This window comes from Oncorhynchus mykiss, chromosome 31 (assembly GCF_013265735.2).
Source record: "Oncorhynchus mykiss isolate Arlee chromosome 31, USDA_OmykA_1.1, whole genome shotgun sequence".
NCBI classification, from domain to species: domain Eukaryota; kingdom Metazoa; phylum Chordata; class Actinopteri; order Salmoniformes; family Salmonidae; genus Oncorhynchus; species Oncorhynchus mykiss.
This window is the reverse complement of record NC_050571.1, coordinates 36739389-36756532: the sequence shown is the minus strand read 5'-3', so window position 1 is coordinate 36756532 and position 17144 is coordinate 36739389. Positions and strand designations below refer to the sequence as shown.

Below are 17144 nucleotides of genomic sequence, written 5' to 3'. Positions count from 1 at the left end.
AGCGTTTGACAGTGATGAGGGGTGGTCGTTTGACTGCGGCTCCATAGCGGATACAGGCAATGAGGCAGTGATCGCTGAGATCCTGGTTGAAGACAGCGGAGGTGTATTTGGAGGGCCAGTTGGTCAGGATGACGTCAATGAGGGTGCCCTTGTTTACAGAGTTAGGGTTGTACCTGGTGGGTTCCTTGATGATTTGAGTGAGATTGAGGGCATCTAGCTTAGATTGTAGGACTGCCGGGGTGTTAAGCATATCCCAGTTTAGGTCACCTAACAGAACAAACTCTGAAGCTAGATGGGGGGCGATCAATTCACAAATGGTGTCCAGGGCACAGCTGGGAGCTGAGGGGGGTCGGTAGCAGGCGGCAACAGTGAGAGACTTATTTCTGGAGAGATTAATTTTCAAAATTAGTAGTTCGAACTGTTTGGGTATGGACCTGGAAAGTATGACATTACTTTGCAGGCTATCTCTGCAGTAGACTGCAACTCCTCCTCCTTTGGCAGTTCTATCTTGACGGAAGATGTTATAGTTGGGTATGGAAATCTCAGAATTTTTGGTGGCCTTCCTGAGCCAGGATTCAGACACGGCAAGGACATCAGGGTTAGCAGAGTGTGCTAGAGCAGTGAGTAAGACAAACTTAGGGAGGAGGCTTCTGATGTTGACATGCATGAAACCAAGGCTTTTTCGATCACAGAAGTCAACAAATGAGGGTGCCTGGGGACATGCAGGGCCTGGGTTTACCTCCACATCACCCGCGGAACAGAGAAGGAGTAGTATGAGGGTGCGGCTGAAGGCTATCAAAACTGGTCGCCTAGGGCGTTGGGGACAGAGAATAAGAGGAGCAGGTTTCTGGGCATGGTAGAATATATTCAGGGCATAATGCGCAAACAGGGGTATGGTGGGGTGCGGGTACAGCGGAGGTAAGCCCAGGCACTGGGTGATGATGAGAGAGGTTGTATCTCTGGACATGCTGGTTGTAATGGGTGAGGTCACCGCATGTGTGGGGGGTGGGACAAAGGAGGTAACAGGGGTATAAAGAGTGGAACTAGGGGCTCCATTGTAAACTAAAACAATGATAACTAACCTGCACAACAGTATACAAGGCATATTGACATTTGAGAAAGACATACAGCGAGGCATACAGTAATCACAGGTGTTGAATTGGGAGAGCTAGCTAAAACAGTAGGTGAGACAACAGCTAATCAGCTAGCACAACAACAGCAGGTAGAATGGCGATTGATTAGGCAGAGAGGGTCGGATTAACTACACACAGAGCCTAAGTGCGGCTGGGGCCGACAGATAAAACATAAACAAGCAGAAAGTATTACCGTGATTAATGGACAGTCCAGCATGCATCAGCTATGTAGCCAAGTGATCAGTGTCCAAGGGGCAGCGGTGGATGGGGCAGGGAAGCTGGACTGGCGAGTGTTATCCAGGTTAGAAAACTAACAATGACCAAATAGCTTGTAGCCAGTTAGCTGGTTAGCTTCTGGAGGTTCTTGAGTGTGTTCTAAAAATGTAAAGATAATAGCGGTTCCGTATCACATTGGGTGAGGCAGGTTACCGGAAGGTATAAACAAATTAAAAATCGAAAAGGGATAGAAAGTAAATATGGGTTCAGTGAGTGTTTGGGACGCGGCGATTCAGACGGTTAGCAGGCCTGTGCTAACAAGCTAACAGTTAGTAGACGGTGCTAAACACGGTAGCAGTTAGCGGACCGGGCTAAACAAGCTAGCAGTTAGCAGGCCGAATTTGCAAGCAAGGAGATAGCAAGGGCTAGAGAGTTAGCCTTTGGGGACGTCGCGATGGGGGTATCTGTTTATTCCTCTTCATGCAGTGACATCGATGGACCGGTCGTGGGTCTGGATATTGTAGCCCAGGAGCTCAAAATGTTCCGTTTGCGATGGGAATCCGGGGATGAAAAATAAAATAATAAATAGGTCCGTTATGCTCTGGTTAGAGTCGCGTTGTTCGAACTGGCGAGAGCTTTCCGAGCTAAAGGTTAGCTGATGACCGGTTAGCTGAAGACCGCTAGCAATGTTTTGCTGAAGCTGGTAGTTCGTTGGCTAGCTTCAGTTGAGGGGTTCCAAGGTCCGAAGTAAATATAAATACTTTAGGAAAAATAGCTACGTTGGGTGAGGCGGGTTGCAGGAGAGTATTTAGAAGAAGTTGAGGTTCAGCAAAAAGTTTTAAAGATATGTGAAGAAAAAAAAACGAGAACAAACGATATATACAAGGGACACAACACGACACAACGTCCTACTGCTACGCCATCGTGGATTTGCCACGGAACACTCACCAGAATGCACTCATAACACCATTCTATGCCACCCAAAATTACAATCTGCTTCTCTGAAGTGCCTTGTGAAAGTCTAACAATGTAAGATCATATTTTATAATTTACCACTAGCTAGTCATGTTTGCAATAGAATATGCTTTCAAATTATCCCTACCTGAACCAGATTGGGATTTATAATGGAACCTTTTTGGATTGAGTAAACAACAAAGCAGTTATGTGATGGTGGGGATGCAGGGCTTTGTTCCAAACCCCCCAAAAAACTACACGTGTGCTTGCTTCAGTTCCTCAACATCAGAGCTAGGAGAGCTCAAACAAGCACCTAATAATTGAAGGCTCTTTCCTTGAGTCAGAAAAGTGCATTGAAATTACTTAGGAACTGACCTCTCATGCAAACCCATGTCATTGTTTGTCTTATGTTGCACCTAGCCCACATTTCCCATTAATATTCTTATTATGATACTGAATGTATCTATATTCTTGTTTTGTCTGAATAAACCATATGTCCTTCAATTTCTGACACCAACTGAGGCCCAAATTGGAGTGCGCTGTTGGTCTTTGTTTCTCAAAGCATTTTGTCAGATAGGTGGCAGATAGCCTAGCAGTGAAGAGAGTTGGGCCAGTAACGAAAATGTTACTGGTTAAAATCCCAGAGCCGACTAGGTGAAAATCTGTCTGTGCCCTTGAGCAAGGCACTTAACCCCAATTGCTCTGGATAAAAGTGTCTGCTAAATGACTACAATGTAAATCTAAGAGAGATGCTGAAGGTATACAACAGTGATCGGTGTGCTATCCATCAGAGAGAGCACTGGTGAAATCGCCATTACAAGAGCAGGAAAATGTGACCATGAAACGTGTTCTAATAGTTGTCAAAGCCCAAAGACACAGTCTTCAAGTACATTGAGTGAACACACACATTTGCCCAATGACGTGTGGCTGAGTTGAGCTTTATCACTAATTTGGAAGTAATTTGGATGGAAGTAGGAAACGCTCAGCATAGCGAAATGAAATAACAATTTCACACAATTAAAGGGGCATTTACTATTTACCTTTCAATATACTGTAGCTTATGCTTCCATTTGCTAAATGGTAATGCATGGCCCTGTACATGTGTTCTTTCTCTCAATTTAAATATCAATATCTCTAAACGGTACACTTATAAAATAGGAATCTTGTAAATATTCATTGAGTGCCTTCGAGAATGTATTCATACCACTTGACTAATTCCACATTTTGTTGTTACACCCTAAATAGATTAATTTGTTTTACCCATCTACACCCAATACCCCACAATGACAAAATAAAACGTGTTTCTCGAAATGTTTGCAAATGTATTGAAAATTAAATATATAAATACAAATAATTTACATACGTTTTCACACCCCTGAATCAAAACCTTATAGAAGCACCTTTGGCAGTGATTACAGCTGTGAGTCTTTCTGGGTAAGTCTCTAAGAGCTTTCCACCCCTACATTGTGCAACAATTGACATTTATATATTTATTTAATTCTTCAAACTCTGTCAAATGAGTTGTTAATCATTGCTAGACAACCAGTTTCAGGTCTTGCTATAGATTGTCAAGTAGACGTAAGTCAAAACTGTTACTCGCCCACTCAGGGACATTCACTGTCTTCTTGGTAAGCAACTCCTGTGCAGATATGGCCTAGTGTTTTAAGTTATTGCCCTGCAGAAAGGTGAATTCATCTCCCAGTGTCTGATGAAAAGCAGACTGAAACAGATTTTCCTCTAGGATTTTCCTTGTGCTTAGCTTCATTCCATTTCTTCTTTATCCTGAAAAACTCCCCAGTGCTTAAAGAAAGGTAAAATAATATATATATATATATATATATATATATATATATATATATATATATATATATATATATATATATATATATATATATATATATATATATATATATATATATATTTAAACATATCAAATCAATTATAGCAGTAGAAAGCTTACCTCCAGTCCTCCTTCTCATCTTCGCGCTCTCTCTCTCTGAAACTGAACAGGACATGTTTACATTTTTATTTTTCGTAAGAAGACTTTTACTGCCTTCTGAAGTGCCACTGTACACAGCAAAGTGACTGGTTAGGCAGCACAAAAGTGTTTACATTAGCAAGAGCAGGGCAGGCCGGGGCTCATGCTTGGGATAGCCTATCCATAGCAGTGTGTAATGCATTGAAGCCTAGTTTTATATCTATCCCAGCAGCAGAAAAACTCAGGAAGGAAGTACATTTTCTTAGAAATATAACTTTGCCCTCTGCTTCTCCGAGCATGCTCTTTGTATAGCCTAGGCCTATAACCTATAGTAGGTATTCCCAAACTGGGGTACAATACCATTTATAATGCCGTATAAAAATATGATTGTCATTAAAAAAAAATTTTTATTAGCATACGGACAATGTAAAATGTGATATAGCGGAGTGCACAATCACCCAGGTACTTTCCCGAAACGGATGACACAAACAACTGGATTCGTTATCCCTTACATGCCCTGCCTCCAGTCCACTCTGAACATTTGAGCCTCATTAAAAATGTAACAAGCGGTTCTGTGAAAATTGAATTTAATCAGAAGCCACTGCCAGATTTCTGGATTGGAGTATCCTGCCTTGGCCAATCGCACTGTTAAGACACTGATGCCCTTTGCAACCATGTACCTATGTGAGAGTGGATTCTCGGCCCTCACTAGCATGAAAACTAAATACAGGCACAGACTGTGTGTGGACAATTATTTAAGACTGAGAGTTATGTGCATCCTTTCAAGCACACCCTTCTCATGAACCTGTGGTGAGTTATTCACCATTTTTGATTAACAAATAAGGTTTTATATGTAAGATGGTTAAATAAAGAGCAAAATTATTGGTTATTATTATATTATTATTTGTGACCTGGTCCTATAAGAGCTCATTCTCACTTCCCACGAGCTGGGTTGTGTTCGGATTTAGATCCATTTCATGTGTCTGAAATTACAAATTTGCCTTCCTCGCGGGCCCGGAGAGCATATCAAGCGCACTATATGCCTACTGCTGGCCAATTGGATTACTCAGATTTGTCTGCAGTAACGTAAAAGAAAGCTACAGCAAAGTTGAGACTGATCTAAAAACTTTTGAAACCATGACAAATGAACAACTGTCAATAAATGCAGCCAAGTGCTGCTGATTTTATGATTGAATTCATGTTTACGTTCTTACTCAGCACTGTCAAATTTTTTTATTAAACACTTAGGCTATGTACGCCATAAAATGTGCGTGCTTTCTACTTCCAATCATGCTACAACCAGCTGCAGCTGTAATGAATGAGTTGGAAAGTGTATCGATAGGCTTGCGTTGCTATTATTAGCGGCTTGGGTCTCTTTTGATATCAAGGAATATTTCACTTAATATGTTCATAAAAGTAACAACATGAATTTGTGCATGAGGCAGAGATAATGTGGTGTGACTCGAGTTTTGCCATCAGCTGGGGGACGGTGTCCCTATTTGGTCAGTGTCAGTGGAGGAAAGGGAGAGTGGAGGGAAGTTGAGAGATGGACCCACAGTGTGCTGCTCTCTCCCCCTTGCTGAGACTGACCATCAAATGCAGGCACCATCTGCCTAGTAAAATACAAAAAAAAAAAACGAATTACTTAAACATATGCTCACTAAGCTGTGCCTCACAAGTAATACAACAACTTATCTATTACCGGTGTGATCATATAGCCTACCTCAAATTTTGCGGTAATAAAGTATTGGGCCAATAGCCTAATGCACAAACCTCATTGCTGCAGTACTGTTTTTAATAGGTTAACCCCTGTGTGGTGTTCATGTTTTTGTTATTCAACAAATATTTACGGGTCTGATGGACCCACAACATTATTAGGTTTTTAAAACAATGCAGCCATAACAATGTACATAAAAATACTTAATATTTAGAGGTTGACTTATAGCAATTACAAGCAATATAGACAGAGTACATGGTTAATTATACGCCATTTACCTCTGCTAGATCACATATATCAATAAAAGCTCTATTCGTTTTTTTAAATGAAATGTGATTTTAGCAAACAAAAATAAATTATAATGAAGACATGGGTGGAATAAAACAACATTTTCATCAATATTGATGCTTATTGCTTTGAACTGAACAAAGGACACATTTTACAGTGTTTTATGGAAATGATCAATGAGCCCCATTGAACACAAATTAAGGCCAGTCTACACACCACATGAGGGACAGAATTTTACTGTGTGTGTGTGTTGCAAATTTATTTATTGCACTTGATGCATGTTTCCTGTCTTTGTTCTTGGATCCACACACACCGCAGCGCTTCTTCTTGTTGCTACCGGCTGCAATCTAGAATGATGAAAACACTTACTTCAGGAATTTTAGTTACAGCAGGCCAAGGTAGGAGAGTCTCACACACACACACACACACACACACACACACACACACACACACACACACACACACACGCAACAACATCACTCACACTTACTTCCGGTATTGGAGTTGTTGGTTCTGTGGGACGGGCACATGGGGCACCAGCATCCTCTTCCTGAATCCTTTGAGGTCTTACCAATGCCTTGCCGAGCTTCTCGAGAACGAGCCGTCTCCTCTGGAGCTTTCCTCTGTTCCATTCTGGGTTCAATGCCATCCAGATGACAAACGCGTTGTGTGCCGAGATATACAAGGTGTTGAAGAATATAAAGTGGCCAGCGTAGGGTTCTTCTTTTGCAGCTGTAGCTAGTCACCAGCATGTTTAAATTGTCCACCCCTCCTTTCGTGGCATTGTAATCCATTCTGATTTCAGTTTTTTTTTATGTTCCTGGCCACAGATTCTCCCATCCTTATGCAGCATACTCATGAGCAGCACATTGTAGCCTTTCTTTGGCACTGAGGACACTAGGGATGTGTTGGCTGTGAACACAATCTTAGAGGAATTGATTGGCCTGTTCCTTGTACAGCTGAGGTGGGGGTCTATGGCTTGTTTTTTTAAGCCATAGAAGACTTTGTGTCCTGCACATGAGTAACCGCCATCTGCGTCGGCCCTGGTTGCATCCTTATTACATTAGCAGCCATGCGGGGTGGCTCATTCCTTGGGCAAGAAGACCATAAAATGTTAAAACATTTTGAAATCCATATTTCTCTTCCTGCAGGCTGCTGATGAGCTGGTTTCTGACGGGCTAGTCCTGGGGCTGGTTGCTGACGGGCTGGTCCTGGGGCTGGCTGAGGGTCAATCTCATCCTCTTCTTCCAACTCACTGTCAGACTCTGATTTGACAGAGACATGATGCTCATATTCGAAAAATTCTTAATCTTCCGAAGTGGTAGACGTTCCTTCCACACTAGCTTCTCTCACTGCAAAAATTATTTCTAAGGCCCTCTGAGCAGAGATTATTTTTGCCATGCTGATTGTGGTAAGGAGTCACACATGTAAAGCTATTTATTTGTTGTCCCTCTCCCAATTTGCACCTGGCTGGGGTAGAGTGTGGGACAACACATATGTTTTACCAATGTATCGAAAAAAATGTATTATACTGTAATAACATTGTGCAGGTTCCCGCAAGACTACAAAGGGTAAAGAGTGCAAGAAAAGCGGGAGACAGGCAGGGAGACAGGACGGTTCTTGGTGCTATGTTGAAACAGCAGGCCCAGGCAGGAGGAAGACAGAGTGAAGGCACACAGCAAACCTTTTTGTTTAATTTTGACCTGTTTTCACTTACACACACACTTTTATTACCCTCGGTCCATTGGACCCGAACACCACATGTTATGTAAATGTGTAGAGCGGTGCACAAAGTGCACTCAATTAAAATGTCTTCTTTTACATGTTCGCCACAGAAAATTAGCCAAGGCCAATGAGTCTCAGGTTGAAAAAACAATTAATTGTACAATTTTTTATTTTAGTACACATTGAACATGGGTCCCACAGACCCGCACACCACACAAGGGTTAATATTGCATAGGCTTAAGTTTTTTTAACATCTGAGCAGTAGATCTCAGCTTGCATTTTGACTCAGAATGGTGACCACTGGTATAGGCTATGGATAATTATTTTGAGACCACAGAGAATCAGGGATGAGGGGCAACATTGAGCACACATCGAGATACTATAATAAGGAACTCATTCTCAAACCCTGATGTAACGGTTTTCTTCTGTGGACGAAGGATCGGACCAAAGCGCAGCGTGGTTAGTGTTAAACATGTTTAATAAAGACAATAAACGTGAACACTACAAAATACCAAAACAACGAATGTGAAAAACCGAAACAGTCCAATCTGGTGCATAGCCACAAAGACAGAAGACAGGAAACAACCACCCACAAAACCCAACACAAAACAGGCTACCTAAATATGGTTCCCAATCAGAGACAATGACTAACACCTGCCTCTGATTGAGAACCATATCAGGCCAAACATAGAAATAGGAAAACTAGACACACAACACAGAATGCCCACTCAGCTCACGTCCTGACCAACACTAAAACAAAGAAAACACAAAAGAACTATGGTCAGAACGTGACACCTGAGCAATATGACATTTAATCTATAACAAATTACATGACCCTCCCTTTTATGAATAAAAAAAAAACTAACCCTCCCCCTGACTGGGTAACAATTGTGTACATTTCAACAGCTCCCTAACAGAATTTTGTTCTGACAGAGTCAATGTGGTATATCATGGCTGCAGTGCCTGTAACCGAACAGGAAGTGAGACACAGTGCAACCCTCCCAGGGCTAAGGAGGTTAAGCGATGCACTTGTAGCAAGACTCATTACAACGCCACGTTTCAAGGACGCTCTCATTAGAGGGAAATTAAGCGACGCGTAGCCTATTAATATTGAAGCAATCCACAAGGATGGATGAGCGAGACTGCATGTATGTAAAAGTGCCGGTCACCAACCTGCCAACCGAGGCAGAGAGGTATAAACAAACGACAACATCAACAAGAAACAAGGACATTTTTGAGACACTGGGTGATTCAAAATACATTTTAGGAGAGTAAAACATTTGGTTGAGAAGCAAGGTCCCAATGCAGCCCTGGAAGAAAACACACAAGAAAGAAAGAAAGAAAGAAAGAAAGAAAGAAAGAAAGAAAGAAAGAAAGAAAGAAAGTGTGGGGAAAGTGGGGCAGTGTGGTGGCAGTGTCTCTCGAAAGTCTTCTCAGCGCCTGTTTGAGGGGTTGGAGGCTAGCCAGGGCCCCCTAGAGCTGCATCAAAGGGATAGGATGAGAAGGAGCCTCTGTGGCTGCTGATCTTTAAGATGCAGACTTAAATTGACACTTTGCCAAGCCCCGGCACACTTGCTTATTGTTGCAACCTCGGACAACACTTTCCCGGGAAGCCCAATTCCCCATTCAATCACTGGCAAAATCCCCTCACAATCATCTCATTCTGTGTTTCTCATACACAATGAAATTAAACACAGACTACCCCTTGTTAATCAGGAAATGTTTGGGTATGTTGCGGTGGACTGTCATTACAATTGCTTCATAGAAACCTGGCAAAATTATGTTTGTATCTAGCTAGCTAACATACATTTTGATTAAACAAGTTATATTTAGTGGCTAGCTAACTAGTGTTAGCAACGTTTGGTGCTCAATGTGATTGAGAGCTGGCTAACCTGCTGAGCTAGCAAACAATGTAACAAAAGTATAATTTCAGATGAGAAAAAAATATTCAACAGGCTCTGCATTTCAAGAATCACAGTAGCAAGTTCTCCTGGTGCGCTTTTAAATTATTTATCCATTTAAACAATACATTTTCGGAAGAAAACTCACATTTTTTGCCATAGCCCTCACTGGCTTTCATGTGATATAAACCTGAGGTTGTCTGAGTTGTTGGGCTAGACGACAATTGCTATCCATTGGAGCACTATAATTGGTTGGCCAAAATGATGGGGCATGGCTTAGTGAAGGGTCAATTAGACACAGAGAAGAGGCTAATGGTGAAGACAGAGCTGGAGGAAACAGGAGAGGCCCTGAGATAGGGGAACCAGAACCATAGAGAGTCCAGGCTAAATCACATCCGGCCGTGATTGGGAGTCCCATAGGGCGGCGCACAATTGGCGTGGCGTCGGTTTGGCCGGGGTATGCCGTCATTGTAAATAATCATTTGTTCTTACCTCCCATCCTATTTTGTGTTGAATGTGTTTGGAAGGTTTTGTTTTTGTCCACCTCTATGATTGTGTTACAGACTTGCATTCAATGTTCATGATACTATGATTATACAGTATGCATAATGAAGTGGTGGCCAGTGCCGTTTAAGATGAGGGAGGATGATTATAATTTTTTGGGAGCATGGCCTTATTTCTATTGCATCATATTGGATGACTGTCATTCATATTCTATTAACCCAGTTCAATGTACCAGCGATAGGTTTAGGATACTACATGATACTCAAACGTTCCCTATACTCATGAGGTTTCTACAACATAGCCTATGAATGAAAGTTTACAACGTATGTGCACACAAGTCCAGAGACATCTAACTGATATAGGGTGTAATCATTAGTCCAGCAATTGCAAACGAGAGTTTCTATTGGACAGATTCAGGTATATTTATCCCCGTTTTGTTCCCGTTTGCTTCCGTTTAAGAAACATTTTTCAACAGAATCTGCGGAATGAATACACCCCTGATCATGCGTAAACACAGTTCACAGTTTCATAGCAGCCATGTTGTATTCCTTCTCGCATCTACGTTATGCGCTCTCCTCCTTTCACCTCTTCCCTTCGCTTGTGGACTTCAATGCACATCAGCTGTATGTGACCAGGCGAAAAAAACTTTCCCAGCCAAACCGCTACACTCTGCCGACATCGTTGTCACCATATTAGCTAAAGTAACGTCATAGACAGCATAGCTAATAAAACTAACACATTAGTAAATCCGCTACAATCATGCAGTAATGTTACAGTGTACAGTCAGTAAGCAGTTACACCGGCGGTGTTAAAACCAAAAGCTTACCTTGACTTGGAAAACTTCCAGCCTTGTGTTGGATAGTCATAGCCAACTAGCTAACATAGCATGCCTCTGTTTTAGCAGGGTGTTTCAGTAGGCTAAACTAGCTAGCTGCATTTGCTAGCTAAGTAAGTTAAACTTGAAAAAAATATTACATCTCTCTTTCTTTTTCTCCTGCTTCTCCTTGATTTTGGAATAAATTAATTTGTTAAACTGTTCAAATATTGTCTTTCTCTCTCTTTGAATCAACTACTCACAACATGTTATTCACTGCAGTGCTAGCTAGCTGTAGCTTATGCTTTCAGTGCTAGATTCATTCTCTGATGCTTTGATTAGGTGGATAACATGTCATTTCATGCTGCAAGAGCTTTGATAGGTTGGAGGACGTCCTAAGTTGTTATAATTACTGTGTAAATCTATTGAAGGTGAGAACCTAGGTTTTGTATTGAAGTCAATGTACCCAGAGGAGGACAGAAGCTAGCTGTCTACACCATGGTGCTACCCTACAGTGTGCTGTTGAGGTTACTGTTGGCCTTCATTAAAAAATAGTGTGTTTTAATCAATTATTTGGTGACATGAATATATTTATTATTATTTGATCTAACTTTTAAAATGTTTAACAATTTTTATTTTTATGAAATTCACTGAGGAGGATGGTCCACCCCTTCCTCCTCTGACAATGAACAACATGTTTTATTCAACAGGTAATGTGTTGGTAGCATGTTTCATGAGCTGAAATAAAAGATCCCTGAAATTGTCAATATGTGACCGAGTGGCTGGATTCAGTCTTATGTAGCAACATTTGAAATTGTGTTTCTTATCATTGGATAAAAGTAGAGACTTTAAAAAATGGTATATCACGACATTTGAGGAACAATGGGAAAGTAATTCTGCTTTGAATGTTGATAAACTTGTAACCTCACTTTTGAGAAAATGGCCCTTGAATGTTTTGGTACACCTACTGGAGAGCTCTTCTTAGCCCCACACATCTTTAAGGATTCACATGTAAAGCCATGTTCTAAACAAGCAGACTTCAAGACTAACGGCTGGTTTATACTACGAGTATGTTGTAAATTCAACCCAGAGTGCCAGAGTGCACTTTCCATAACAAAGGGTTGGAATACTTACTGACTCAAGACATTGCAGCTTTTAATTTGTTAAAAATTCTAAAATCATAATTTCACTTTGACTCTATGTGGTTTGTAGGCCGGTGACAACAAAATCAAGGGCAATGAATCATTTCTGAAGGCACTGTACTTATATTAGAAATGAAGTGCTATTCACATGTCGAAATTACATGGGTCATATTGCTCATATGTTTATTTTTCTGTCAGTGGCCCACTCTTTGATGGTATGCACATCTTACTGAGTGTGACTTTAAAGGGAGCTGTATTTGAAATGTAACAGTCTGGTTTTGGGAAAAATAATCATTTTACGGGGCAGTGATATTTTCTAAAATACAGAATGGCAAAATGCAGCTCAGGATGTTAATGTCGTTACTCAACCCCACCATCAAATATTTGTAAGGGCATTGTCCATCATACACTGCTTTCTTGGTAGGGCCAGTTTGTATACAAGTGTAATCAGCCTAAATGGGAAATTTACATGGTATGCAAGAATGTGGAATGTAAAAATGACTTTCCCAAGATGGATGTTTTTGCATTGCATAGTATCATGAAGAGTTATGATTATAGAACAAAGTTTTGGAAAATAAAAAAACAACCTAAATGAATTCATAGAGATTTGAAATGCCAACAACTGCATGTCTACAATAACGCTAAAACTGTTAAACACCAATTACTCCAGTGTTATCGCATGATAATTCCTGATCCCTCCCAATCAGCATTTGTTTATCGTGGTGTAAATGTGAGTGGCTGGTCTGCGTGAGGGATGGCTAATGGCTGCATGGTAATGAGGTAGAGAGGCGATAGATGGAGGCATGGCGGACCGCTCTTGTGAACAGTGACTCAGTCATTAGGAGATGCATCTCTGCCCATGCAGAAGTGCACTGCCTAATTGGTTCAGTTCATCATGGCCTAAAGGATTAATTGGGTGACAGGTCCAAAGATGGATGGCCTAGAAAAAAAAGGGGTTGGGAATGACGGAGGTGGTTGTATTGCTGTTGTATGTGGGTGGTGAACATCCGGAGAGGGAGTTGATGTGAGACTTCACTGTGCTGCCACTGTGCTGCATCCTACATATGCAGAAGCAATGGGAGGATGAAACGCAAGCACAAGATGGGTCTCCAGTGTAGCCTAATGCATAAACAAGTTGTGAAGTCACTAGGCCATATCTGCCAATCAAAAATGTATTCCTGTTTTAATTTACCTCAGAGAAATAATGCTTGGATAGCTTTGCACATACCACTGTATTTTGTGTTAGGTTGTTTGCATGTTGTTGCATACAATTCTAAGGGAACATGACCAACTCTTGATTGAGCAAGGAAAATGTAAAATCAAAGTTTTAATGTGGTACACATCATTTAGTACAATCATTTAAGTTGACTGTAAACAAGACATTATGTTCGACACTTCTTGTGGGTGCTGTTTTGTATTCTCTGCTCACCTTGATTCCAAATTAAAATAGCAAAAGACTGTGATGATATGTATTCAAAATGGTCTCTTATTTTCTTTATTCTGGGAAGGAGAGGGAATTACGCTGTTTTGCTTCTTCTTCACAAACCATGCCATTAACAGGGCAGATGTTAGGAACAAGTGTTCACACTTCTGCCCACACACCACCTGACAAATGAAACACTAAACAACGTCATCAAAACACTCTTTAGCCTGTGTTTTTTGGTCTGATGAATGTGTACAAATATATGTTTTTAGGTTATCTGCAATGACCGCAAGCTTCACTAACTGGTATAAATAGCATACCTCTACAATTGCACGCTTGACAAAGCTGAACAAATCCTGTCAGATATCTGCTGGATTGTAAAAAAGCAAACCATTTCATTTGGCTTTTGGCGCATGTCTAGTTCAGTCTTTGATGCAACTTTATACTGTCTGCACAGCCAAAATAGTGTCTAACTTTAGTATAAAGCCACTGCAAAAACGACAAACAACAATCATAGTACGATTACGACACGAACATGGATATAACGCAAAACTCTCACAGTAGATTACTGTAATGGCGCCAGAGAGAATGGCTGCCGTTTTATTGACTCTTAACCAACCGTGCTATTTTGTTTGTTTTTTCGCATTGTTTGTAATTTATTTTGTACATAATGTTGCTGCTACCATCTCTTATGACCGAAAATATCTTCTGTACATCAGAACAGCAATTAATCACCTTGAATTGGACAAATAATTTTTCTTTAATAAGTCGGACTGGAGGGATTTACTCCAGACACCCGAACAGGCCCTCATCTCCGTCGTTCGCAGGGGAAAGAGACCTTGTGAGGATCAGGCGACGAGTGGCTAATCTGCCTTTGCCATCCGTACTGTTAGCCAACATACAATCACTGGAAAATATATGGGACAAACTAAAATCACGTATATCCTACCAACGGCACATTCAAAACTGTAATATTTTATGTTTCACTGAGTCATGGCTGAACGACGACATTAATAACATACAGCTGGTGGGTTATACACTCTATCAGCAGGATAGAACAGCAGCCTCTGGTAAGACAAGGGGTGGAGGTCGATGTAACTGTGTAAACAACAGCTGGTGCATGAGATCTAAGTAAGTCTCAAGATTTTGCTCGCCTGAGTTAGAGCAGGGCTTGCAAACTATGACAGACTACAAAGGGAAGCACAGCTGAGAGCTGCCCAACAACACAAGCCTACCAGACGAGTTGAATAACTTATATGCTCGCTTCGAGGTAAGTAACACTGGAACATGCATGAGAGCATCAGCTGTTCCGGACGACTGTGTGATCACGCTCTCCACAGCCGATGTGAGTAAAACCTTTAAACAGGTCAACATTCACAAGGCCGCATGGGCCAGACGGATTACCAGGACGTGTACGCCGAGCATTCGTTGACCAACTGGCAATTGTCTTCACTGACATGTTTGACCTCTCCCTGTCTGAGTCTGTAATACCAACATGTTTCAAGCAGACCACCACTGTCCCTGTGCCCAAGAACACTAAGGTAACCTGCCTAAATGGACAAAAGGAACACCTATGTCAGAATGCTATTCATTGACTACAGCTCAGCTTTCAAAACCATAGCGCCCTCAAAGCTCATCACTAAACTATCGACAGGGCTGTAGTGGAGCAGGTTGAGAGCTTCAAGTTCCTTGGCACCCACATCACCAAAAACTAACTAACCAAGCACACAAGACTGTCTCGAAGAGGGCATGACAAAACCTATCCTACCCCCTCAGGAGACTGAAAAGATTTGGCATGGGTCCTTAGATCCTCAAAAGGTTCTACAGCTGCACCATCGAGAGCATCCTGACGGGTTGTATCACTGCCTGGTATGGTAACTGCTCGGCCTCTGACCGCAAGGCACTACAGAGGGTAGTGCGTACATCCCAGTACATCACTGGGGCAAAGCTTTCTGCCATCCAGGACCAGGCGGTGTCAGCGGAAGGCCCTAAAAATTGTCAAAGACTCCAGCCACCCTATTCATAGACTGTTATCTCTGCTACCGCTCGGCAAGCGGTACTGGAGCGCCAAGTCTAGGTCCAAGAGGCATCTAAACAGCTTCTAACCCCAAGCTATAAGACTCATGAACATCTAATCAAATGGCTACTCAGACTATTTGCATTGCCCCCCCCCCCCTCTTCTACGCTGCTGCTACTCTCTGTTATTATCTATGCATAGTCACTTTAATAACTCTACCTGCATGTACATATTACCTCAATTACCTCAACCAACTGGTTCTCCCACACATTGACTCTGTGCCGGTACCCCCTGTATAAAGCCTTACTATTGTTATTTTACTGTACTGCTGCTCTTTAATTATTTGTTACTTTTATTATATCTTTTTTTGTATTTTCTTAAAACTGCATTGTTGGTTAAGGGCTTGTAAGTAAGCATTTCACTTTAAGGTCTACACTTGTTGTCTTTGGCGCATGTGACAAATACAATTTGATTTGATACATGTAATCTCCCTTCACTGTGGTCGAGTTCCAGTCCCACTACATTATGTATGTTACATTGTATCAACCAATGGTCACGTCTCAACTGAGCAGTCGAGCATCAGATTGCTATATTATCTGATGTGGTTAGCTACAGTATATGTTAAACACCTATCCAGGCGTTATGAGACCTGGCATGCGTCTGCAATGTAGTCCACCTGGAACGTGGCCTGAGTAACTTGACTTGACTGCAGTGCTAAACAAACGGCCAGGAGAGCCACAAAGCCAATGACTTAAGGTCATAGTTTGACAGTAAGAGGGGTTTGTTTGGCAACACCTGGGACCTTGTGCTTGAGAACTGTCCTTTGCACTGACCGCCACCACTAGGCCCTGGGCTTGTGAGCTGCAGCAGTGGCATGAGAGATGAAAGGACTGGGAAGGGGGTTATTCAGAGCCAGTCAATCCTTCAAGCCACAGCTGATCCCCTACCCCGAACTCCAGCAGCTCTTCTATTAAATACAGTTTTTATGGACACCAACACTTATTTGAGATTCACCCACATAAAGCCAGAAGGTCAAAGTTAGCTAAAACATTTCAAAGTGCATATTTTATCTCAATGTCCTTGAGGGATGTTCTTTTACACATGAGGACGAGCGTGTGGGTGCATAGAACATTTGCAGTCCGAGTGGTGGTGGTATAGGATAATATGATTCTATTAGGAATGTGAAACAATAATGTGATGTAAGAGTTATCATGTGGGATCTAATTACAGGATACTAGCACACTGACAATTGGTCTTACACAAAAAGAACAGGCACCTGCTCAGAAAACAAGCTCAGGTATTTTTCTGTCGGTACTCCTTGTCCCAACGGTG

The 17144-nt window shown here is 41.6% G+C and overlaps 1 protein-coding gene across 1 annotated transcript in view; it reads left to right on the top strand.

Moving 5' to 3' along the window:
- The window catches only part of LOC110505113 (leucine-rich repeat and immunoglobulin-like domain-containing nogo receptor-interacting protein 2), a 406552-nt gene that overhangs the window by 179327 nt on the left and 210081 nt on the right, over positions 1-17144 (top strand). The window lies entirely within an intron of this gene.